The 27,100-nt window shown below is 46.5% G+C and overlaps 1 pseudogene; it reads left to right on the top strand.

The window, feature by feature from the left end:
• The first annotated feature begins 15,762 nt into the window (after positions 1 to 15,762).
• On the top strand, positions 15,763 to 16,374 carry LOC112395358 (josephin-1 pseudogene; annotated as a pseudogene).
• The last annotated feature ends 10,726 nt before the right edge of the window (positions 16,375 to 27,100 follow it).

Below are 27,100 nucleotides of genomic sequence, written 5' to 3'. Positions count from 1 at the left end.
ATGACCCCAGCCAGTGTCTTCATCTCCCCCAGCCACACCTACCCAGTGAGGACACCTGAGGATGGATCAGGGATTATTCATTTGGATGTGTCAACTAGGACTTTTTTTATTCCCAGGAAATGGACACACTTACTGAAGTAAAATAAATTAGTATTTATTATAAGGGTAGAAATAAATTAATACTTGCAAGTGGCAAGTTTAAGAATGGGTTTGGACCTGGCAGGTCCAGTGTCTCACACTCTCCGTGTGACCTTGTTTCTCACCAAACCTTTGTCCTGCTCAGTGCCTTTGGGCGACCCCATTCACAGGCACAGTCTCTCTCACTGCCCTTGGGCCAACAGCAACTCTAGGCTGACAACCACTCACCATCCTTTTTCCGATAAAAAGTTTCTCCTTTTCCTGGCTTCTAAGAAAAGTCATGGTTTTGAATACCTTTGGCCTGGCTTGGGTTTCATTCTCATCCTTGACCCATCACCAGAAGATGGAAAATGGAACTGGCTAGATGTGGGTTGTAAACCCATCTTCGAGCTGGGTGGAACATGGGCTCATTCTTCTGGAACTATTTGGACTGGAAGCAGGTGAGATGTAATTCCCAAAGGAAAACTGAGGCACTAGACTTGGGCATGAGAACAGAGGCTGGCTGTGAGAAAGCAGCAGATTCTATGTCAATGACAGCTCACAGCATAGCACACAATCTGACACAAAAGGAAAAAAGGGGTTCACTTAGGGTCAGGGGCTGCAGCTACTCATCCAGTGCTTTTACTGTCTTCCCAAGACTGCAAGAAGTTCTTTGACTTGCTGAAAAGGCAGGATCATTGTTGTTGGTAAACTCAAGTCTCCTGCCTTGGGCATCAGGTCCTCACATCTCAGAGGCTGGCCCAGAACAGCCCATGTGCCCTCAGAAGACACACAGACCTCATTCCTGCCCCTGAGAGGTGGGAGCCCTTGAGTTATGCCATCCCCCTTGCCATATTAATTACCCATCCCTGAAAAACAGTCCTGCTCCTTTTCCAGTTTCTTCTGTCTCCTTTACTAAGGGAAGAAACCAAATGCTAGGGTGGTAAGGAAACTCTTGTGCAATGAAGTACTGGGAGGCTCAGAATTATTCCATGCCATGGAACCCACATTGGCAGGCTTTCCAGAGGCCACATGGATGCACACGTCTCTCCAAGACAATGCAGTCTCAGTGTGAACCTCCCATTGGGAGGCCCAGTTACTCCCATAACTTTGACTCTTAATGAATATGAATGTCAAAATTTCTAACAACTAAAAGGACAAAGGATTGCAGGGCCATGGTCTGCTGTATGGTTGTTGTGTCAGGGACACACTCAAATATTTAGAGGGTTATTACCTCTCTTAGCAGGCTATGAGGCTGTGAAGGGGAGGCCCTTATCTCAACCACATGGATGTTGGTAGTTGAAACATCTCAAAGGAAAGGCTACATTGCCCACATGGCTATTCCATTGCTCACCACCATGGTCAGCTCACTAACTGTCCACAGGGTCTTGACAGGGCCCAGGCTGAACTGAGCTAGAGGACCACAGATGCCTCCCTGAATGGTCAGAGGTCAAGGACTGTCCTGAGACTTGATTGTCTATTGATACCCACTCAGATGGGACAAAGGATGCCTGCAGTCCCAGGAGGGCCCCACCAGCCCTCAAGTAGGCAGGGGGCTGGCACATTGCTATACCCAGTCCTGCATTAATCCACACATGTCCACTGAGTGCCCTCCTCTCTGGGCACTTTGCTGGAACTGGGGCTGCTCAGGCAGAGTAGGCCAGCACCACCTTTCCCAGATGGGAGGGCAGGAAGCAACCATGCATGACTCCTGACACCCTCCACAGCCCATGACTGACATCGAGTTCGATTTGAAACAGTCAGAGACAGTACAGACATTTCATTCTTCTCTCAGAGCCCAGGACTGGGGGGTAGAAATACAGTGGTCCAGCTCAACTCCCTGGCTCGTGTGTGATCCTGGGCAAATGCTATCCATCCTGGAGACCTCAGAGAGGAGAAAGGAAGGGTAATGGGGGCCAGTTATGCTTAAACCTAACCCTAACCCTAGAGAACCCTAACCTCTAACCCTAACACCCTAACCCCAGAACCCTAGACCCTCTACCCTGACTCCCATGACCTGACTCAAACCCCAGACCTAAACCCTAGCCCAGTGGATACAGAGGGATGATGGTACTCTGGAATAAACCAAGGGATTCATGACCCTGCATTTAACAATAGTTTCTCAGATCTGACACTAAAACACAAGCAATGAAAGAAAAAAAACATAATCTGGAGTTCCTCAAAATTACAAACTTTTGTACATCAAAAGAGGCTATCCAAAAAGTAAAAAGACAGCCCACAGAATGGAAGAAGATTTAGGCACATTATATATCTGATTAAGAGTCTTTACAGAATATATCAAGAATTTTTACCACTCAATAAAAAAGAGCAACCCAATTTTTGAAATGCACAAAGGTCTTGCATAGACTGTTCTCCAGACAAGGCATACAAATGGTCAACAAGCACATGAAAAGATGTCACACATCAGTAGTCGTGATGGAAACGCAAATTAAAACCACAGTGTGATCCCCCTTCACACACACTAAAATGGTTATATTAAAAATAAATAAAAATAACAAATGTTGGCAGCAATGTAGGGAAATTGAAACCCTTAAACTTTACTTATGCAAATGTAAAATGGTGCAATCTATGGGTACAAAACTTTGGCATTTTCTCACAAATATAATTATCATATTTTCAACAACTCTACTCCTAGATATACACCCAAAGAACTGATAACAGGTGTTCAAATAAAAACTTATACATCAATATTCATAGCAGCAATGTTCACAATAGCCCAAGATAGAAACAATTAAAATGTCCACCAACGGGTGAATGGATAAGCAAAATAAGGTAGATCCATAAGCTGCATTATTCTGTCATATAAAGAAATAAAGTAAAATTGTGCTGCTGCTGTGGAAAACAGTATGGCGGCTCCTCAAAAACTTAAACATGGAATTAACGTATGATCCCTCAATTCTGCTCCAGGGCATACACCCAAAATATTAGAAAGCAAGCACTGGAACAGATATCTGTACCCCATATTCATAGCAACATTATTCACAGTAGCCAAAAGGTGGAAGCAACACAAGTGTCCTTCAACAGATGAATGCATAAATACAGTGTAGTATATACACAATGGAATATGAGTCAACCTTTAAAACTAAGGTAATTCTCACACAGGTTGCAATGGTCTGAACCTTGAAGTCATTATGCTAAGTGAAACAAGCCAGACACAAAAGGATAAATATTCTATGATTCCACTAGTGTGAGGTATCCAGATAAGTCAAATTCAAAGACAAAAAGTAGAATAAGTTTGCCAGGGGTTGAGGGGAATAAGTGTTTAACGGTTACAGTTTCACTTGGGGGAAAAGGAAAAAGTTCTGGAGACGGATGGTGAGGATGTTTTTACAACAATGTGAATGTATTAATGCTATAGAAGCGTATACTTAAAATGACTTAAATGGTAAATGTTATGTGTTTTCAATCACAATGAAAAAAATGATGCATGTTACAACATGGGTAAACACTGAAAACATCCTAAGTGAAAGAAGCCATACAGGAAAAGCCACCCAGATCATACTCATCTTGTACACTTAAAATCCATGAAGGTTTTTAAAATGAGGGAAAGCCCCAGTGATGGTTCCAGAAAAAGAAAACTGGATTAGAATGGAGAAAGACATTTCCACAAAGTTGGGGCAGCTGGTGAAAGCTGAAGTGGTCCTGTGGATAGGATTATAATGTGGAAACCATAATGATCCCTCATTTTGGGGTTATGTCCTGGTTCCCTGGGAGACTGGCCCTGTTTTGGCCAAAACACACTGCAGTATTTGGTGTGAATGTAGAAAAGTTTGTACTGCTATTTAAAGTTTGAAATTTACTAGAAAATACTTTTCAATACAACCATGTCAGTAACATGCCAGAAAATCAGAGATGACATCAAACATTGCTAGAGAGGCCAAGACTTACCCAGACCAAACTCAACCAAAGCAGTGATGCTAATCACTTTGTCCACATGGTATTAAGAGGCACTGTGGGAAGATAATATTAGGATTCACTAGGTCTTGGGTGCTGTGGATGACCTGGGTGTAGTGGAAAACAGTGGGATTTCTGAATTCTAGGTTTTCACATAAAACCACCAAAAAAATTGTCAGAACTGAAAAAATGAATTCAGTAAAACTGCAGGATCATTTGTGATTCTATACACTAATAATGAACTATCAGAAAGAAGAATTAAGAAAACAATTCCATTTATAATTTCATCCCCCAAAAAACTCGGAATAAATTTAACCAAGGACTTGAAAGACCTGCACACTGAAAACTAAGACACTGATGAATGAAACTGAAAGACACAAATCAATGGAAAGGTATCCCACGCGCGTGGGTGAAAATATTGTGAAAATGTCCGTGCTACCCAAAGGAATGTACACATACATGTGACCACTACCAAAATTTCAATGACATTTCATAGAAACAAAACAAACAATCTTAACATTTCTGTGGAGCCACAAAAGATCCAGAAGAGCCAAAGCGACCCTGAGGAAGGAGAACCGGCTGGAGGCATCTCACTCCCTGATTTCACACTACATTACAAAGCTACAGTCCCAAAAATGTGTGGAATTGGCACAAAAACAGGCACACAGACCAGAGGAACAGAGCAGAGAGTCCAGGAATAAACCTACAGGTGTGTGGTCAGTTAATTCACAAGAAAGGAGCCAAGAACATACACCAGGGAAAGGACAGTCCCCTCAATAAATGGTGCTGGGAAAACCAGACGCCACACACCAAAGAACAACACTACAAAAGTGGCCCAAAACCCAGTTTTCCACATAAAGCCCTTCCTCACCTGGCTCCTCTGAAGACAGACACCCTCAGTGGTCAGCCACACACAGGAACCTTCTCCCCACTTTTCCACACCTTTTCCCTCAGCGGCATCACCTCCTGGCAGGTCTTGAGGAGCCCAGGCTCCTGTCAGAGAGAAATGGACCTCACGATGTCCCAAAGCTGAAGCCCCAGTGGGTCCTGAGGAGACCCCGGCTTCCTTTAGTGTGGACTCGACCCTGGGTTGTCCTGAAGCCTGGCCGTCAGCATGGACTCAGCCCCGCGTGTTCCAGAAGCCAAAGCCCCAGCAGGTCCTGAGGAGACGGGGCTCCCGCCGACTGCACGGGGAGCCAAGTCCGCAGGCAAAATGCGCATTCCTGCCGAGGGTCAGGAAGGCGGGCTCACGTTCCCTGCCAGCCAATGGAAACGTGCAGACCAAGCCACCTCCCGGTTCAGTGGAGGCCCCGCCCTTTAAGGGCACTTCTGCTGCATCCGATAAACTGTGAAAATTCAAACTGAAATAGTCAAGTATCCCATGACTTCTCCAAAATAGTTAAGGAACAATTAACTGGAAACTGTATGAAATGAAATGACTGTAGACACAAACTTTAAAACTTAAGCCAAACTCACTCAAATTTATTAACAGACATTTAAAATGTAAAACTATAAAAATTACAGAGATAAACATAGAAAATCTATATGACCTTGGGTTTGGTCTGGAGATCATGAGCTGTGAGCTTTAACACACAACACAAATGTCAATGCACAAAAGAAAAAAGTAATCTTATGGGCTTTGTGAAATGAAAAATTTCTACTCTCAAAGACCTTATTCAGAAAATCAAGAGACAAGCCACAAACTGGGAGAAAAATATTTGCAAAACTTGTATCTGATAAAGGATTTGGACTCAAAATAGACAAAGACCTCTAAAACAACCCCGTAAAAAATAGGTTAGGATCTGAACAGACACCCAGCCAAAAAAGATACACAGATAGTAAAAGTCATACAAAAGCATGGTCAACATCATACACCGCTAGGGAATTACAAATTTAAATCATGAGATACCACAGCACACCTATTAGGACTGAGGCAGGAGATAGATGGGCTCCAGGACAGACATTTAAAACTGGCCTCCTGTTCACACTTCCTGGGGTGAGAAGAAGATGGGCTCCAGGCCGGACGTTCATTAGCAGCCCCCTGTTTACATTTCCTGAAGCAAGAGACAAACGGGCTCCAGGGCTACCTGTTTATGACTGGACTCCTGTCTATATTTCGAGATCTGCACCTCGATACAAAAACCAGCAACAGAAACAGGGTAAGTAACTGGACATTGGACATTTTTATGGCAAGGACAGAGTGGGACTAAACCCTGTTAAAAGATCAAGAGGTCATACATTTCTCATCCTTGGGGCAAGGGAGACATTGCACATGTGCAGAAAGCCTCCTTGGGGGTCAAAAAGGAAGGGGCACCACACCAAAATAGGTGATGCTAAGGACGTCCCATAGGTCGCTTGGGCTGTAATCCATCTTGGAAAAAAGTTGCACACGCATGTTGGGGAGGGTCCTAGGGCAGGGCAGGTGCGGAAAAAGAAACCAGATAATTGGCCAGAGGTAAACAGAGACCCGGAAGAACTGCCCTATATAAGTGACTTAACCACCTCTTTACTGCGCTCCTTCTCATTGGGGGGATGCCCACACGCTTTCTCTCCGGGTGTGCATCTCTGCCTTGCTTCTGTCTTAACTGAACAAACTGTTTCTCTGTGTGCTCTCCCACCTGTTGTTGTGCTATGTCTCTAACAATAAACTTTGTACCTGTTTTTACAGTTTTGCCTCTGTAAGAAATGCATTTTTCACTGGGGCAAGAGCCAGGGTGTGTGGTGGCTAGCATTCCTAGTTTTCATCCAGGATAGCCAGGTTCAATTCCTGGGCAGGGAATTAAGATCTCACTTCACACCACCACTCACTGCTGCCTCTCCAAAATCAGGACTGCCAAACTCAAAAAAAATAATGACAAGACCAATTGCTAGACGGTGAGGAACAACAGGAACTCTCCCTGCTTACTGGTGGGATGCATGTACAGCCACTTTGTAAGACAGTTTGTCACTTCTTTCCAAAGCTAAACAAGTCTCACCTTGGGATCCAACAATCGTGCTTTCAGTATTTAGACAACTGCTTTGAAAATCTATGTCCAAATGCAAACAAAGATGCAATAATGCACAGCAGCTCTACTCATAAATGGCTAAAAACCTGAGGAAATCAGAATGTCCTTCAATACATGAATGCATAAGCAAACTGGGGTACATCCATGTCAAGGTAAGTAGAATATGCCACCCCAAAATATGCCTCTCTGGCATAAGGTTTATTTCAGTCTGCTTAAAAAAAAAAAAAAAAAAAGGAATCTCAGAAAACTGAGTAGAGATTTCCCTTTTGTGAAGGACATTTACAATATAGAAGTCTCTATTTATAAGGGCATGTCCCTCTTTGCACCAGAAAGAAGGATAATGAAATCTCAAGTAACTGTTAGCAGTGAAGAAGTCCTGACTTAAATGTGCTAACAATCATACATTTGTTTGCTGTGCTTTGCATGATAACCTGCCGTAACTGGCTTCCCCCCTTCCCCAACATCTTCTGTTTTTAGCTGAAGATGGTATTTAAGGTGATGGCTTTGGTCATTTCAGGGAGTGAGTCAGTTTTCCTTGGTATCCCCCCTGTACACAGGAGGGTATACATGTTATTAAACTCCTGTTTTTCTCCTGGTAATCTGTCTTTTATTATTGGGGGGTGGGGGGCGTCTCAACCAAGAACCTAGAAAAGTAGAGGGAAAGTTGTTTTTCCTCCCGTACACATGCAATGGAATTCTACTCAGCAGCAGAAAGGAATGCACCGGCAACGTATGGAAACACATGGATAAATCTTCAGTGTACACTGCTAAGTGAAAGGACCCAGTCTGCGGAGGCTGCACCCAGCATGACCCCATTTATGACACACTAGGAAAGACAAAGCTACATAGATGATAAGCATATCCTGGGTGGGGGTTTGAAGTATTCCATGTGATACTCTAGGATGGATACCTGTCACTATACATTTGTCTGTGCCCATAGATTTGTATAGCCCAAGGGGTCAATCATAATCTATTCAACTTTAGCTATTTAGAATGTAGGAGTGTCACAGAATGGAATACATAATGTGTCAGAATGTAACTGCATTAGAAATGCATGGAAGGGGCTTCTCTGGTGGCTCAGTGGTTAAGAATCCACCTGCCAATGCAGGGGACACGGTTCGAGCCCTGGTCCAGGAAGATCCCACATGCTGCAGAGCGACTAAGCCCATGCGCCATAACTACTGAGCCTGCGCACCACAACTACTGAAGCCTGCGAGCCTAGAGCCCATCCTCTGCAACACGAGAAGCCACCACAACGAGAAGACCACGCACCACAACGAAGAGTAGCCCCCGCTCGCCGCAACTAGAGAAAGCCCATGCACAGCAATGAAGACCCAATGCAACCCCTCCCCCCAAAAAGAAAGAAATGTATGGAAAAAACTCACAGTAGGGGTAAGGGATAGGGCAAAAGGTGCTGACCTAAGTAACCTTTGGAAATGAACAGAATCTGTAGACTAAAGGTAAAGTTGACCATACATAAATAGTGGGCTTTATTTTATGAAGTTCTTTCCAGGGTGTAGTAGCTAACAATTCTGAAACCTCTGCACGTGTAACCTGGAAAGGAGCAATGCATAGATAAATGGCAGATGGTGGGAGCCAGGTTCCTTGGTGTGGGAGTGGGAAGTTACAAGTAAGCAAGGGGAGAGCCTCTGCCCTCATAATCCTGGATCTGGGCTTCCTGGGAGGATGGTGACTGGCCGGGGGGAAACGCACAGATCTTCACGCTGGGAAGACCCTGCAGGCATAGGAACTTCACACCCCATCTTTTCACCCATACCTGCTGGAAACACTCAGTCCTGCATAATCAGTCAATTGTAGCTTTTAAGACATCCTCACCACTAGGCAGATAGCAGAGCCCAAGGGTCTTGCTTACCCCTAAGCTGTCCCAGAATCCAGGCCCTGGGGGTGGAGCCAGATTGAGGGTTCCTGGGCCTCTGACCAGCAGGTGAGAGGAAGGAGGAAGACTGGTCCTGAGGACAGAGGTTCTCTGAAGTCTGTGATGCCTGGTGCCCTGATGGGATTCATTCCCTGTGGGGACATGGGCGGGGCCTGCAGTGGTTCTGTGTTCCACCTGGGCCCTTTGATGAAGCCATGGCAGCACTGGGCTCAGAAGTCTCCTGGCAGTGACTCAAACTCTGACACAGTGGTTTTACAAAGGAACAAGAGAATGAAGCTGAGTCCCTGACGGCCACTCCTTTCTGCCTCTGAGGTGTTTCCATCAGGACCGCAGTCGTCACCTGCACGTAGTCTGCTGTGACCTACCTGCCCTCATTGGCCTTTCCTCTCCCTCCCTGTGATGATTCCAGTGACATTTCCAGCCTGGACCCCTCTCCCAGGCCAGACGCCTCTGTCCAGCCACTGCATCCCCATCTCACCCTGGGGGTTACCAGGCCCCTCAGAGGACTGTGATCCTGCAGCTCCCCACACCCAGGAGCAGCCCCACCTTCCCAGGTTGCCGAGCCCAGGCACCAGGTGTAACCGAGCAGGACCCTATGGGGCCTTCCCAGGACAGACCCCTCCCCCATATCCTCTTCTGTAGCTCCTCTTTGAAGTACCAGGGTAACAGTATCTGATGTACGCTTTCTGAGTTGTTTACAGATGTTAAAACTACCACTAAGTGGAAGAAATTCACTACTCGATGATCATGAACAGGTAGCCCCAGAGCTTCTGGTGCCTAAGAATTTACAATGTTAACTGCCCTGTTACCATCAGCCAGAGGGCTGTGCACCAGCTGATCACATACCCTGTGACCTCCCTTCTTAAACTGGCCTTTAAAATGCTTTGCTGAAATCCCTCAGGGAGTTCGGGGTTTTAGAGCAAAAGCCACCTGTCCTCCATGTATCAGCACTTTTACAATTAAAGCTCTACTTTCCTTCACCACAACCGGTGTCAGTAGATTGGCTTTACTGCGCTTGGGCAAGGGGACCCAAGTTTGGTTCAGTAACACTGGGGCCTCCCAGCCTCTCACTCTCCCTGTGCCCCAGTGACTGTCAGCTCCTCCTCCAGAGTCTGTGGCCAGTCCCCACACTATTTCACCTCTACACCCACAGCCCTGGCCCAAGCCCGATCCCTCCATTAGGCCCTGACAAACCTCGCTGCCCCCCAAAGTGCATCTCACATCCCACCCCAAAAAGTGGTCTTTCTGAGGCATAAATGAGACTTTGACTCTCTCCCACCTGTACACCCCCGCAAAGTTTCCCCACTTTTGCTGGGGTGTCTGGTGGGGGAGGCATCCATCATGGCCCTGAGAGTCCCTGGCATCCCCACTAGGCTGCTGGCTCCTGCGTCCCCTGACAGTGAGCATCTCAGCAGGCTAGGCGACACGGCACAAAACCCCAGAACTGCTCACCTCAGGACGGGGCTAGCAATGCACTGCCACTGAATGATCAAAGAGAGCAGAGAAGGGTTCCCCAGCCGGGACACAAACGCTGCCCAGACTCTCCCTGAGCCACCGCATGAACCCCGTGGGACTTGAGGGAAGCAGGGACTGAGGCACATGTTGGTTCCTAAGCAGGATGGTGTGGGCTCAGCCATGTCCCCCACAAACTCACGTGTTGAATCCCTAAAACCCAGGACCCCAGGATGTGGCTGTATTTGGAGACGGGGTTTTTAAAGAGGCGATCAAGGTAAAAATGAGGTCACTAGGGTGGATCCTAATCCAAAAACCTGATGTCCTACAAGAAGAGATTAGGACACAGATGGGCACAGGGGGAGACCATGTGAGGACATGGGGAGAGGATGGCTGTCTACATGCCAAGGAGAGAAGCCTGAGAAGAAACACCTTGATCTCAGACAGCATCCAGGACTGGAAGATGTCTGTTGTTTAAGCTGTCCTGTCTGTGGTATTAGTTACGGCAGCCCCAAATAGACCCACACACAGGATAACTCAGGGCCCAGACGGGACAGAGCTCACTCTCCATTCCCCTGTACATGTGTTACAGGAGCCTCAGGAACTGAGGAGGGGGTCCCAGAGGGGAGGCACAAGATAGAAGATGTTAGGCATTAACACGACTGCATTCATGTTAAACGTGCCTGAACTACATTCACATGAGATGGTTTTTTCCTGTATGTACATCGGCACCTTTAGTCTGGACTGTGGATCTTTGGCTCCACCACCTCCACTGACAGCAATAGCCTGGGCCCTGACACCCACCTTCCCTGGACTTTCACAAGGAGGGGGACAGAGGCATCTTCAGCTTCGGCCCATTTTTGGGAGACAAACCTTTACTCTAAAAGCCAAGGTGCTTTGCGAACCCCTCCCCACCTGTCACATAAAGTGAGGCTTAATCTCATCCCACTTTTCGCAAACCCCAGCTCATGCTGAGACCACCACTTAGGTGATGGTGCTTCAGACCAGCCCCTTTAAAAGGTCCCTGGAGTTCAGCTCTCTCGGCCCTGCCTTCGGTTTAAGAGAGAAGTTTCTTTGACAACCTTAAAAAATCTGCTCAGTTTCCTTAACAAACAAGCTTCACAATCTCTCAAACTCTTCTCCTTCAAACATTCCTACTCTAGGCTTGCTGCACCTAAAGTGACAGTGCTGTCATCACGTACCAGAAAGCGATTTCTCCAAGCCAGTAGTTATTGGTTACATAATGCTATTGATGAGGAAATCCCAGAAGAGCCAGCTTTGCAACGGAACCACTTCTGGACTTGGCACTGTGTCTCTTTGCAGGGAAAGAGAGGAGTGGCTGTTTCCACGGGCCCCATGGTAGAAGAGCTCACTTTCTGATGAAGCCAGACCTTGATCCTTTCCAGGTGATTCTAGAGTCCTCATCATCACCAGACCCCCACCCACATGGCTGTTGTCTGTGCCAATTTGTTTGAGACCTTGGTAATCTCCTAAAATTAGGGTTATTTTATACACAGATAATGGGTTGAATGGTGACCCCAAAAGATGTGTCCCCCCCAGAACACGTGAACAGGACCATATGTCAGAAAAGGGTCTTCATATATGTAGCTAAGGATCTCGAGGTGAGGTCATTTTGGGTTAGGGTGGCCCCCAATCCAATGACAGCATCCTCCCAAGAGACAAAAGAGGAGAAACCCAGACACAGGAGAAGCCACGTGAAGACAGACGCAGAGATGGGAGGGATACAGCCAAAAGCCTGGGGACGCATGGAGCCCCCAGAATCTGGATAAGGCAGGAAAAACCCTATCCTGGAGCCTCTGGAGGGACTTCAGTCCTACAACACCTTGATCTCAGATGTCTGATCTCCAGGACTCGGGGAGAATGAATTCCTGTTGTTTTAAACCACTCAGCTTGTGGTCATTTGTTAGAGAAGCCACAGAACAGTCACAAAGACCCTGTTCTGTTGGATCCTGGAAATGTGGGTCTCACTAAAGGCAGACAGTGGCTGGATTATGGAACCCTTAAAGTCAGCATTGGGCCCCCAGAAATCCTAAAGCAGTGGCTGGACACCAGAGTGTTGAGGGGTCAAGTCGGAAGCCCTAAGGGTGCTGTCTGCACACGGCCTCCCCAGGTTCTTACACCTTTACGTGTGGGGGGGTATTTCAATCCTGATTCAGGACCTTTAACAATACCATTCACACTGCTAATTAAGAACTCACCAGTGGAGACTGGTTCAAGATGGCGGAGCAGAAGGACGTGCGCTCACTCCCTCTTGCGAGAGCACCGGAATCACAACTAACTGCTGAACAATCATCGACAGGAAGACACTGGAACTCACCAAAGAAGATACCCCACATCCAAAGACAAAGGAGAAGCCACAATGAGATGGTGGGAGGGGCGCAATCACAGTAAATCAAATCCCACAACCGCTGGGTGGGTGACTCACAGACTGGAGAACACTTACACCACAGAAGTCCACCCACTGGAGAGAAGGTTCTGAGCCCTACATCACACTTCCCGACCTGGGGTTCTGGCCACGGGAGGAGGAATTCCTAGAGGATCAGACTTAGAAGGCTAGTGGGATTTGATTGCAGGACTTCAACAGGACTGGGGGGAACAGAGACTCCACTCTTGGAGGGAACACACAAAGCAGTGTGCACATGGGGACCCAGGGGAAGGAGCAGTGACCCCATAGGACACTGAACCAGACCTACCTGCTAGTGCTGGAGGGTCTCCTGCAGAGGCAGGGAGTGGCTGTGGCTCACCGTGGGGCCAAGGACACTGGCAGCAGAAGTTCTGGGAAGTACCCCTTGGAGCGAGCCCTCCCAGTGTCTGCCATTAGCCCCACCAAAGAGCCGGGTAGGCTCCAGTGCTGGATCGCTTCAGGCCAAACAACCAACAGGGAGGGAATCCAGCCCCACACATCAGCAGACAAGCAAAATAAGTTTTACTGAGCTCTGCCCACCAGAGCAACACCCAGCTCTACCCACCACCAGTCCCTCCCATCAGGAAGCTTGCACAAGCTTCTTAGATAGCCTCATCCACCAGAGGGCAGACAGCAGAAGCAAGAAGAACTGCAGCCTGTGGAAAAAAAACCACGTTCACAGAAAGACAGACAAAATGAAAAGGCAGAGGACTTTGTACCAGATGAAGGAACAAGATAAAACCCCAGAAAAACGACTAAATGAGGTGGAGTTAGGCAACCTTGAATAATGAGAGTGAAGATGATCCAGGACTTTGGAAAAAGAATAGAGGCAAAGATCAAGAAGATGCAAGAAATGTTTAACAAAGACCTAGAAGAATTATTAAAGAACAAACAAACAGAGATGAACAATACAATAAGTGAAATGAAAATTACACTGAACGGAATCAATAGCAGAATAACTGAGGCAGAAGAACGGATAAGTGACCTGGAAGACAGAATCGTGGAATTCACTGCTGCAGAACAGAATAAAGAAAAAAGAATGAAAAGAAATTAAGACAGCCTAAGAGACCTCTGGGACAACATTAAATGCAACAACGTTCCCATTATAGGGGTCCCAGAAGGATAAGAGAGTGAGAAAGGACACGAAAAAATATTCGAAGCGATTATAGTTGAAAACTTACCTAACATGGGAAAGGAAACAGCCACCCAAGTCCAGGAAGCACAGAGAGTCTCAGGCAGGATAAACCCAAGGAGAAACATACCGAGACACATAGTAATCAAATTGACAAAAATTAAAGACAAAGAAAAATTATTGAAAGCAACAAGGGAAAAACAACAAATAACATACAAGGGAACTCCCATAAGGTTAACAGCTGATTTCTCAGCAGAAACTCTACAAGCCAGAAGGGAGTAGCATGACATATTTAAAGTGATGGAAGGGAAGAACCTACAACCACGACTACTCTACCCAGCAAGGGTCTCATTCAGATTCGATGGAGAAATCAAAATTTTACAGACAAGCAAAAACAAGAAAATTCAGCACCACCAAACCAGCTCTACAACAAATGCTAAAGGAACTTCTCTAAGTAGGAAACACAAGAGAGGAAAAGGACCTACAAAAAGAAACCCATAACAATTAAGAAAATGGTAATAGGAACATACATATGGATAATTACCTTAAACGTGAATGGATTAAATGCTCCAACCAAAAGACATAGGCTCGCTGGATGGATACAAAAAGAAGATCCATATATATGCTGTCTAGGAGAGACCCACTTCAGACGTAGGGACACATACATACTGAAAGTGATGGGATAGAAAAAGATATTCCATGCAAATGGAAATCAAAAGAAAGCTGGAGTAGCAACACTCATATCAGAAAAAATCGACTGGGAACTGAGCCGACGCCCCGGGGGAGGAGAGGGGTTGGACAGGCATCGGGGGCGGGACTCCGTCCGCCCTGCCCAGCCCCGGAGGGAGAGAGCAGAGGATCCGGGCACCAGCCAAGGAGCCGGGCACTATCTCTACCTGCGGCGAGTCGCCGCTACAGCTGCCGCCGGGCTACCCACCCCACACCGCCAGGGGGCCCAACGCAGCCTGCACCCGCGCAACAGACGCACAGCGGCCGCGGCCCCAAAGCCGGCGCTGCTGACGTCAGGCCGACATCAGAGGGGATGCCGCAGCGGGGCGGGCGCTGGGACGACGAAGGAGGGCGTTTTCAGAGCACGGCGCCGGGCTGGGGCCGCTGACGTCGGGCTCAGGTGCGCGCGCTCGCTCGCCCGCCCAAGTGCGGCCCAGGTGGCGGCCTGCAGCGGGCCGTGGCGAGAGGGTGAGAGTCCGTGCTTTCCGAGGGAGCTGCGCTGTCCTCGGCCCCGCGGGGTCCCACCGCACCCGAGAGGATGGAGAGCCTCCCACGACGCCCCAGCAGGGCCCGCGATCCCACGCTGGCCGACCCTCGCTAGCTGCTTGAAATTTGCATTTTATCCGCCACCTAGGCCTTGTCTGCTGAGTCAGTGGCATTGTGGTACCAAAGAAATGGAAGAAAAGGAGTGATGTGACCGACTCCGTTCGGTCCTCCAGCCTTGAGGCCTATTTGGCATTTGCAGAAAGGAAAATACAGCAAGAAAATCGTGTTTTTTTGGAAGGGGTCGAAGAGGAGGGTGGAAGAAGGAAAACAAGGTCTTAGATTTTATATGATTTTTTTTTAAACTGCTGCACTTCGACAGTGGTGGCAAAATACACTAAATCCAAAAGTTATCTTTGTTTTGAGAAGAGGGGGATTATTGTTCCTTTTGATTACAACCTTTTCTCCCCGTGACAAAACATAAATCATGGACACCAGAAAATAAGGTAGACCTCAGGAATCCTGCAAGGACTGAGAAGCTTACATTCCTCCTCAGGAGGGAAGAGTGGGGTGTTTTTAGCCCTCTCTGGAACCTAAAACGAAAAACATGAGTTGCGTGCCATGGAAAGGAGACAAAGCCAAATCTGAATCACTGGAGCTGCCCCAGGCTGCACCCCTACAAATCTACCATGAGAAACAGCACAGGGAGCTTTGTGCTCTGCACGCCCTCAATAACGTCTTCCAGGACAGCAATGCCTTCACCTGGGACACGCTGCGAGAGATTTTCCAGAGGTTGTCTCCAAACACCATGGTGATGACCCCCCACAAGAAGAGCATGCTGGGAAATGGGAACTACGATGTGAACGTCATTATGGCAGCACTTCAAACCAAAGACTGTGAAGATGTTTGGTGGGACAAGCTCAAGGATGTCGGAGCCATTGCTCTCACTAACGTTATGGGCTTCATCATGAATCTGCCCTCCAGCCTGTGTTGGGGTCCACTGAAGTTGCCACTCAAAAGGCAGCACTGGATCTGTGTTCGAGAGGTGGGAGGTGCCCATTACAACCTCGACTCCAAACTGAAGACTCCCGAATGGATTGGAGGGGAGGGCAAGCTCAGGAAATTTCTAAAACATCTTCTGCGAGGAAAGAACTGTGAACTCCTGCTGGTGGTACCAGAAGAGGTGGAGGCCCATCACAGCTGGAGGGCTGATGTGTAACAGTTCTACCCAGCCTTCCCTCACCTCAAACCCCGAAATCCTCTGTGATGTGCTGTGGCCTCTACAGTGGGTCTGCCCTTGCCACGTCCCCAAACGTCTCAACGGGTTTTCCCCCTCGGGTTTGACAGTGCAATAGGACAGACGTGTAGACTGTTACAGAACCAACCAGTGTTACTTGTTCTGGGAAAGGAAAGTGGGAGCTCTGTGTGCTTAGGGAAAGTTATGGAAGACTTTTGTTTTATTTAAGAGAGGAGAAAGAAAGGTGGGTCTTAGCTTATTTCCCCATTTCTCTGAGGACTTGGCAGAGGCTCTGCTGGAGTTCACTGCTACTCTGACTCACCTGGAGATATTGCCTTCAATTCCCCTTTCCTGGCAACCAGTGGATCTGAAGACACAGTACAGGCAAAGCCCATGTTGACGGGTTTGAAGGACTTAGAGCAAAAAGGCCTCTTAGGAAACCATCTCCAAAACTGCAGCAGCAGTACAGCATGCTGTCTCCAACCCTTAATGCCGCCCTTACCCCATTTTTAAGAGTGGTTTATGGCCATCCTTGGAGTTTTATAATGAAAAGTTCTCTAATATTCCATGCCGGGTGGTTGAATCCTGCGACAGTCTAGTGTGACAGGGTGAGCTAGATTCCTAAGAGGATGTGGCCAGAACCAGGCTGGGGAAGGCATGGACAGCCTGTCCGCCTCACTCCAGCATCATCCCTCCCACTTCACTGCATTGCATTGGTTTAGGAGGCTTTGGGGCACAAGATAATCAAAAGGGCAGTTTTTCCAGCTGACCCACTCTGGCAAAAATCAGGAAAAAAATAAGACTGCCTTTGACATCAAATTCTACTAGTTTGAGACAGAGTTGGGCAAGGAAAGTATTGGGAAGATAAGCCTTCAGAAACTTGGAGCAGCTAGAATGGGTAGAAATCCTAGGCTTGGAGTCACTATAGTGACAAGAAGCAGAGCCCTCACATTGGGTGGACATGTGCATTACGCTTTGTCATCTCTCTGGAGCTTCCTTTACAGATCAACTGAGAATAGACCTGCCCCCTACCTCTTTAAATACTTGTAGGCCACTATTCTCCCCGTAACTCGGGAAAACAAAAGGAGAAGTAAGGGTCATACTACACCGCCTGTAACCACAGGGGCTGTGGTTTTCTCAGGGCAGGCGGGCAGGCAAGGATGGCCTGTCCAGCCCTCACAGGTCAGTGGTTTCGGCAGGTCTGAGAGCTGCCCCACTGGCCAGACCTCTCCAATAGCAGAGCCAGCCTGGGGCTTGCATGTCCAGCCTGAGCAAGCTTAACGGGATGAAGCTGAGGCTTTCTCCCCACTGTGACTGGAGTGCATGTTTACACCAGCACTTTTTCTGCACATGTATCTTCAATCCAACAAGGCCATTTTTTCTGCTGAGTAACAGAGGCCACCAAGCGGCAACTGCATTACACCCTCTCAGCAAGTGGCCGCATTGTCTTCTGCACCATTTTCTACACCAGACCTGCTTGGCACCACAGGGAGCTCTTCGCCCCCGCACAATGACATTCCAACCACCACCAGCCAGAAGTTACAGCCAACGTTGCTGATTGTCACAAGCAGGACCTTGTGTCCATTGGCACTGTCAGTGATGTAAGCCATTTCCTGGGAGGAGAAGGAAACTCCTCGCCACCAGTCTGCTTGGGCCTGTGCAAATGGCACTTCAAAGGAGTCCCCATGCACTTGGAGTCTGTGAGCCAGTGGGATATGTGCAAAGACGCGTAAACATTTCAGGGCTGGTTTCTCTGTTCGTATCCAATTCTGGTGCTTAGGAACAGGGACCTATGCTGATGCCCAAGGGCAAAAAGTCCCACTTCCTTTAGAAAGGGGGCAGTCCTGACCCTGATGCCCAGTAAGGGGCAATCCTAGGCTTTTTGTTTTTCTTGCTTTTATTCCTTTTTGTTGGCCTGGTGCTGGGTTTGTTTACAAAAGATGTATTTTATTTAACCAAATATTAAAAATGGAAAACTCCATACATAAATTTAAAAAAAGAAAGAAAAAATAGACTTTAAAATAAAGAATGTTACAAGAGACAAGGAAGGACACTACATAATGATCAAGGGATCAATCCAAGAAGATATAACAATTATAAATATATATGCACCCAACATAGGAGCACCTCAATATATAAGGCAATTGCTAACAGCTATAAAAGAGGAAATCGAGAGTAACACAATAATAGCGCGGGACTTTAACAACTCACTTACATCACTGGAGATCAAGACAGAAAATTAAAATCAAAACACAAGCTTTAAATGACACAATAGACCAGACAGATTTAATTGATATTTATAGGACATTACATCCCAAATCAGCAGATTACACTTTCTTCTCAAGTGCACATGGAACATTCTCCAGGATAGATCACATCTTGGGTCACAAACCAAGCCTCAGTAAATTTAAGAAAACTGAAATCATATCAAGCATCTGTTCCGACCACAAAGCTATGAGATTAGAAATCAATTACAGGGAAAAAAATGTAAAAAACACAAACACATGGAGGCTAAACACTACGTTACTAAATAACCAAGAGATCACTGAAGAAATAAAGAGGAAATCAAAAAATACCTAGAGACAAATGAGAACAAAAACATGATGATCCAAAACCTATGGGATGCAGCAAAAGCAGTTCTAAGACGGAAAGTTATAGCTATACAAGCCTACATCAAGAAACAAGGAAAATCTCAAATAAACAATCTAAGCTTACACCTAAAGGAACTAAAGAAAGAAGAAAAGAACCCAAAGTTAGTAGAAGGAAAGAAATCATACAGATCAGAGCAGAAATAAATGAAACAGAAACAAAGCAAACAATAGCAAATATCAATAAAACTAAAAGCTGGTTCTTTGAGAAGATAAACAAATATCATAAACCTTCAGCCAGACTCATCAAGAAAAAGAGGGAGAGGACTCAAATCAATAAAATTAGAAAAGAAAAAGAAGAAGTTACAATGGACACCACAGAAATACAAAGCATCCTAAGAGACTACTACAAGCAACTCTATGCCAATAAAATGGACAACCTGGAAGAAATGGACAAATTCGTAGAAAGGTATAATATTCCAAGACTGAACCAGGAAGAAATAGAAAATATGAACAGACCGATCACAAGTAAAGAAATTGAAACTGTGCTTAAAAATCTTCCAACAAACAAAAGTCCAGGACCAAATGGCTTTACAGGTGAATTCTATCAAAAATTGAGAGAAGAGCTAACACCCATCTTTCTCAAACTCTTCCAAAAAATTGCAGGGGAAGGAGCACTCCCAAACTCATTCTATTGAGGCCACCATCACCCTGATACCAAAACCAGACAAAGATACTATAAGAAAAGAAAATTACAGACCAATATCACTGATGAGTAGAGACACAAAAATCCTCAACAAAATACTAGCAAACAGAATCCAACAACACATTAAAAGGATCATACACCATGATCAAGCAGGGTTTATCTCAGGGATGCAAAGATTCTTCAATATACACAACTCAAACAATGTGATACATCATATTAACAAACTGTAGACTAAAAACCATATGATCATCTCAATAGATGCAGGAACAGCTTTTAACAAAATTCAACACCCATTTATGATAAAGAAAGTGGGCATAGAGGAAACCTACCTCAACATAATAAAGGGTATATATGACAAACCCACAGCAAACATCATTCTCAATGGTGGAAAACTGAAAGCATTTCCTCTAAGATCAGGAAAAAGACAAGGATGTCCACTCTCGCCACTATTATTCAACATAGTTTCGGAAGTCCTAGCCACAGCAATCAGAGAAGAGAAAGAAGTTAAATGAATACAGATTAGAAAAGAAGAAGTAAAACTGTCACTGTTTGCAGATGACATTGATACTATATATAGAGAATCCTAAAGATGTCACCAGAAAACTACTAGAGCTGATCTATGAATTTGGTAAAGTAGCAGGATACAAAATCAATGCAAAGAAATCTCTTGCATTCCTATACACTAACAATGAAAGAGCAGAAAGAGAAATTAAGGAAACAATCCCATTCACCTTTGCAAAAAAAGGAATAAAATACCTAGGAATAAACCTACCTAAGGTGGTAAAAGACCTGTACTCAGAAAACTATAAGATAATGATGAAAGAAATCAAAGATAATATAAACAGATGGAGAGGTATACAACATTCTTGGATTAGAGGAACCAATATTGTGAAAATGGTTATACGACTCAAAGTAATCTACAGATTCAATGCAATCCCTATCAAATTACCAGTGGCATTTTTTACAGAGCTAGAACAAAAAAGCTTAAAATTTGTATGGAGACACAGAAGACCCACAATAGCCAAAGCAGTCTTGAGGGAAAGAAACGGACCTAGAGGAATCAGACTCCCTGACTTAAGACTATACTACAGAGCTACAGTAATAAACACAATATGGTACTGGCAAATAAACAGAAATATAGATCAATGGAACAGGATAGAAAGCCCAGAGATAAACCCACGCACCTAGGTCAACTAATCTATGACAAAGGAGGCAAGTATATACAATGGAGGAAAGACAGTCTCTTCAATAAGTGGTGTTGAGAAAACTGGACAGCTACATGTAAAAGAATTATATTAGAACACTCCCTAACACCATACACAAAAATAAACTCCAGATGGATTAGAGACGTAAATGTAAGACCAGGCACTATAAAACTCTTAGGGGAAAACATAGGAAGAAGACTATTTGCCATAAATCACAGCAAGTTCTTTTTTGATCCACCTCCTAGAGTAATGGAATAAAAAACAAAAATAAACAAATGGAACCTAATGAAACTTAAAAGCTTTTGCAAAACAAAGGAAACTACAAACAAGACGAAAAGACAACCCTCAGAATGGGAGAAAATGTTTGCAAATGAATCAACAGACAAAGGATTAATCTTCTAAATATATAAACAGCTCATGCAGCTCAATATTAAGAAAACAAACAACCCAATCCAAAAACGGGCAGAAGACCTAAATAGACATTTCTCCAAAAAAGACATACAGAAGGCCAAGAAGCACATGAAAAGCTGTTCAACATCACTAATTATTAGAGAAATGCAAATCAAAACTACAATGAGGTATCACCTCACACCAGTTAGAATGGGTATCATCAGAAAATTTACAAACGGCAAATGCTGTAGGGTGTGGAGAAAAGGGAACCCTCTAGCACTGTTGGTGGGAATGTAAATTGATACATTCAATTTGTATGAACATACCAAGTCACTATGGAGAACAGTATGGAGGTTCCTTAAAAAACTAAAAACAGAATTACCATATGATCCAGCAATCCCACTACTGGGAATATACCCAGAGAAAACCATAATTCAAAAAGACACATGCACCCCAAGGTTCACTGTAGCACTATTTACAATAGCCAGGTCATGGAAGCAACCTAAATGCCCATCGACGGATGAATGGATAAAGATGTGGTACATATATACAACGGAATATTACTCAGCCATAAAAAGGAAAGAAATTGGGTGATTTGTAGAGATGTGGATGGATTTAGAGACTCTCATACAGAGTGAACTAAGTCAGAAAGAGAAAAAAAATATTGTATAGTAACGCATATATGTGGAACCTAGAAAAATGGTACTGATGAACCAGTTTGCAGGGCAGAAATAGAGACACAGATGTAGAGAACAAACGTATAGACACCAAGGGGGGAAGTGGCGGGGAGTGAGTGGGATGAACTGAGACATTGGGAATGACATATATACACTAATATGTATAAAATAGATAACAAATAAGAACATGCTGTATAAAAAAATAAAACTCAAAAATTAAAAAAAATAAAATTAAAAAGAATTTCTTCCCTTCCCATAGACCTATTTATATGAACGAATGAATGATTTCCACGCTTATATCTATAAATACAAAAAAGAGGAATAAAACCTACCTTGAACCAAAAAATAAAAAACAGAACCTACTGGTTATACAGAGGAAAACCCTATCAGGGCACTTGCTCCAGTGGTAAACAATTCTGAAGTTGGTCAGAGGTGGGGAATCGTCTCCCATGCAGCCGGCAGCACCCCCGCAAGGAGCATTCTCATAGCAAAGCTGGGGGACCATGCCGAGGCATCTCTCAGTAAATGTGAGCTGAGCCCCAGGCCAGCTGCTGCTGAACTTTTACCCTTCCCAGGTAAAACACCTGAATGTGTGCAAGGACTTGAAAGCCTAGAGGAAGGGGCTTGCAGTCACACCAGCGACAGCACGCAGGCCCGAGATGGTGCCTGAAAGGCAGCTAGGATGGTCCTGGACCCGGACGCTCTTCTGGAAGCTTTCCATTTCCCTACCTGAGTTACCCCTCCTGTCCCAGCCCCCACTACTTTTTTCCTTCCTCACCTCTGCCCGGGGAGAAATTCCAACGGCAGGTATGGGTGACACATCCTCCTCTTTAGCAGGTGGCAGCCTGGAAACTCCTGCAGAAAGTCCAGCAGAGCCCCACTCACACCGGGCCACCCACAGAGCCGTGGGCCCTACTCCCTACCACCAGCCCAGCCCCGACACTGCTGACGGGGCAGAGAATATGGCGTCAAGCACAGCTGCAGTGTCTCTTGCTGCCTGGAGTGGTATTTATATTGACCTCAACCCAGGCACACCTGGGGAGGGTTCGCAGGCCGGGTCGGGCTGCCCAGTTCAGCGAATCCTCACCCATCAGGGGCTCATAGTTGCAGAAAATGGGTCTTGCTGCACCCGCCAGGTCCAAGGAACAGGTGTAGGATATTTAGAGACAGGCTAGACAAGGAACTGCAGCTCTGGCTTGTTTTCTAATCTTTTTATATGGTTCATGAGTGGGAGACAACTTCAAGAAGACCCTCTCCTAATGGAACCCAGGAGTCAGTGAGAGGAGGGGTGGTGGGTGGAGACAGAGGCCTGGCGTTCCGGCTGCAGTGGAAGCCTCTGGAAGACCAGGTGGAGGGAGGCCGCACAGACTGTAGATCAGGGTCACAGACCTGTCGGAGCTGCTGTTTATTAGTTCAAGTCCTGCTCTGAGGTGCTCTGTGTCAGCTCTGAGTGACAGGTGAGCTGGGGGTGCTCTGCAATGAGGGCTATGTGCACGGTTCCTGTGTGCCCAGCCCTGCCGGGGTACCTGCCCAGGGGAGCTCCGTATCCTGGGAGGGCCCTGCCCGTGAGATCCCCATGGGCTGCTGGGTACGTGCCCAGGCGAGCTCCATATTCTGGGAGGGGCCTGACCACGAGAGCCCCGCGGGCTGCTGGGTACCTGGTAAAGGATGTCAGGATAGTCAGTGAAGCCACTGAGGATATACATCCAGTAGTTCCTAATTTCTACATCCTGCTGGTCATCCTACCATCCACCAGGACCTAGTATTCCGTATTAGACTTAAAAAATGCCTTCTTCTGTATTCCATTAGTCCCAGAGTCCCAAAAAATTTTGGCTTTTGAGTGGCAGGACTCACCATACAAGGAAAACAATACTGCTGGGCCGTCCTGCCCCAAGGGTTCAAAAATTCCCCCACCATCTTTGGGGGAAACTTCAGCTAAAGACCTAAAAGATCTACCTCTGGAGAAAGGAAACTTCAATATGCAGACGACATTCTGATCGCCAGCCCTACTAAAGAGGCCTCTGAATTACCTAGCCAATAAAAGATAGAAGGTGTCCAAGTAAAAGCCTCAAATATCACAGACTAAGGTGACCTGCCTGGGCTTCATTCTCACAGAAGGTCGGAGAAGCCCATCCCAGGAAAGAGAAGAAGCCACTTGCAGCCTTACCCCTTCTAAAACTAGAAGACCGCTTAGGGGTTCCTGGGGAGGCCGGAGATTGCTGCATCTGGATCCCTAACTACAGTCTAATAGCTGGGCCTCTATAGGAAACACTGAAAGGAAAAGATGATGATCCTTTTGAATAGAATCCAGAAGTGGCCTTTCAAGAATGGAAAGAGCAGTCAATTCAGACCCTTGCCCTGGAACTCCCTAATTTAGCTAAACCCTTTGACCTTTACATTCCCATAGAAGGTGAATCGCCCTTGGAGTATTAGTGCAAAAACTGGGACCATTTGAAATGGAACAACGCAAGAATGCCCTCCAGGGAGGAGAAACTACGGTCACCAAGGGCTTGGCCTGCCGTGCCATCCGGCCAGGATACTGGGGGTATCTAAAAACCTGGAAATCAGCAGCCCGCAAGGCCAGCTCCCTCCTAAGGGAAAAGGACCCCCGTGGTGATCCTAACCACCCACCATTCCCTGAAGTTGCAGGGGTCGCTCCGTGGGCACACTGACCTCGAGTGAGGAGGCCCTCCAACTCCAACCTCCAGAGAGACAACCTGGGGCAACGGGCCCCCATGACGACTCGTGTGACCATCACTTGACCTGGAGCTTCTCTCAGAAAACAACACGAGTGTGCCCCAAAAGAGCAGACTGCTGCTTGCAGGACTTACTGCACCCAGAGGGGAGCTAATAAGCTTGGCGGGGGAACCGTATATCACGCTGTCACCATAGAAAAGCCTACAGACACCGCGGTGACGGCGGCCAATAAGACCCGCTGGACTCCTGGCTACTTCAAAAGGCCATTGACTCAGTGGCCGTCATGGTCCTGGATCACCACCGGCCCTGGACTGTCTGGGAGTTGAACGGGCTGGGCTCTGACACCTGGTGCTGTTTGTACGTTAATCCAGGGGCCTAATTGAAGAAAGCGCAGACTACAGGTCAGAGCATCTAGGCTGGCAGAAACCGTCAGCCTAAGTTGGCCGAACAAATGTGGGGCGGGGTAAAACCGGCCCCCCCCCCCCAGCGTCTCTGCGCATCTCTTTCCTGGACCCTTAAAGGTCCTTAGAATCTATAACACTTCCAATGCTGGTGCTCAGGCGGATAAGCAGTGAGGCAGGAGGCCTGGGGACAATCAACCTCACCTGGAGGCTGCTGGGGAGAAGTTCTGCCCCTCCCCCCGGGTATGAGGACTCCCAACTCAGCACGAAGCATTTACAGAGGAGGGGTCTGCACCCTCAGCACCCCAACAATGAGGAACGGGACAAAAGGCAGAGGAGGGGTTTGTCACCGGCAAAGCCCATGAAAAAGTCCTGGGAGATAAAAATAGAATCTGGGCAATAAAATAAAGTCTAACCTTTTTCTCCTTTGTGCTTTGTCTAATTTCACTTGCTCCTAGCTTTCCACATGCAGAGGTCCCACACCCGGCACTTCAGACCCGATTTCCTAGTGCAGAATGACTGGGCCGACACCTCAGCTCGCGGGACCCGGTGCGGACTCCGCGACGTAGAGCCTGAGCTGCAGCCAACCCGGCCCTCGAGAGCTCCGCCTCCTCCCTCCCGCTGACGCTAACGGGATCCCTACACAGCAGCTCCGCCCACAGCCTGCGGGGGAGGGCACGCTCTCACCTCTCCATTCTCTGATTAAAGTAACAAGCTTTCCGGGCTTCCCTGGTGGCGCAGTGGTTGGGCGTCCGCCTGCTGATGCAGGGGACACGGGTTCGTGCCCTGGTCTGCGAAGATCCCACTATGCCGCGGAGCGGCTGAGCCCGTGAGCCATGGCCGCTGAGCCTGCGCGTCCGGAGCCTGTGCTCCGCAACGGAAGAGGCCATAGCGGTGAGAGGCCCGCGTACCGCAAAAGTAACAGTAATAAAGTTTTCCTTTGCTTCTGAACCAAACTCAGTCTTGTTCTGTTGGCTCCAATGACACTGGGCAGGGGGACCCTTGTTGGGACCCATTCTGGAGGATCAGTGACAGAATTTGAGAACATTGTAACTTCAATGAACAGATGTGTGAGCCAAACTGTAATTAACATAGAGCAGTGTATAAGGCTCAGGTAAAATAAGATGTTTCTAACACTTCCACTTGGTTTTTCCATCACTTTATTATAAGCAAGTTCAGTGAAGGGCTTTCGTCTTATTTGTCAGGTCAAGTTTAGAGAAACTAAGTGATTTTTTTCCAAGGATGTACATCTAATAATCTGGGCTGAAGCTTCAATCTTCTTTTGAACAATTTTCTATTGAAAACGACACCCCTCTTTCAGCTCCCCCATTTCTGAGGAATATAAAATCTTACAACTTATTGTTACCAAATGGGAAAGGCGGGGGGAGGAATAAATTAAGAGTTTGGGATTAACATATACACACTGCTATGTATAAAATAGATAATAAAAAAGGACCTACTGTATAGCACAGGGAACTACACACAACGTTTTGTAATAACCTATAAGAGGAAAGAATCTGAAAATGAATAGATATCTATATGTACATCATCTATAAACGCCAGATAAAATGGAACCTAAGGGAGGCCGATGATGACCGCTTCTGACACTGAAGACTTCAATCATCTAAAGCTTGGACTCTGCCTACTGTCCAAGGCCCTTCATGAACATGCAAGTACCCGTAGCTTAAAACATCCCCAGTTTTAGGGTTCGGGGAGACACTACTTTGGAAAGGTCCCTGGCGTTCCCCTTACTTGGAGGGGACCCTTCCTACACCTAAAACATGCCTGTCACACGCAGAGGATGGTACACCGTCTGATAGGGAAGAGTTTGGAAAAGGCACCTCATCTTCTCATCTCCAGGTGCTCGGGTTTCCCCTGCAGCCTCTTTCCTAAAAATCTCCCCACTTGGGGAAGTCAGCACCTTCAACACCCTGTTTCACACAGTTTGGAAGTTGTCTGGAGGATGAAGCGGAAGAGGGGGAACCAATGAGAGACAAGCCCTAGGTGTTTGGACAGGCACATGACACGCTAATTTCCAATCAGG

This window comes from Neophocaena asiaeorientalis, unplaced genomic scaffold (assembly GCF_003031525.2).
Source record: "Neophocaena asiaeorientalis asiaeorientalis breed wild unplaced genomic scaffold, Neophocaena_asiaeorientalis_V1.1 scaffold89, whole genome shotgun sequence".
NCBI lineage: Eukaryota > Metazoa > Chordata > Mammalia > Artiodactyla > Phocoenidae > Neophocaena > Neophocaena asiaeorientalis.
This window is presented reverse-complemented; position numbering and strand designations above follow the sequence as displayed.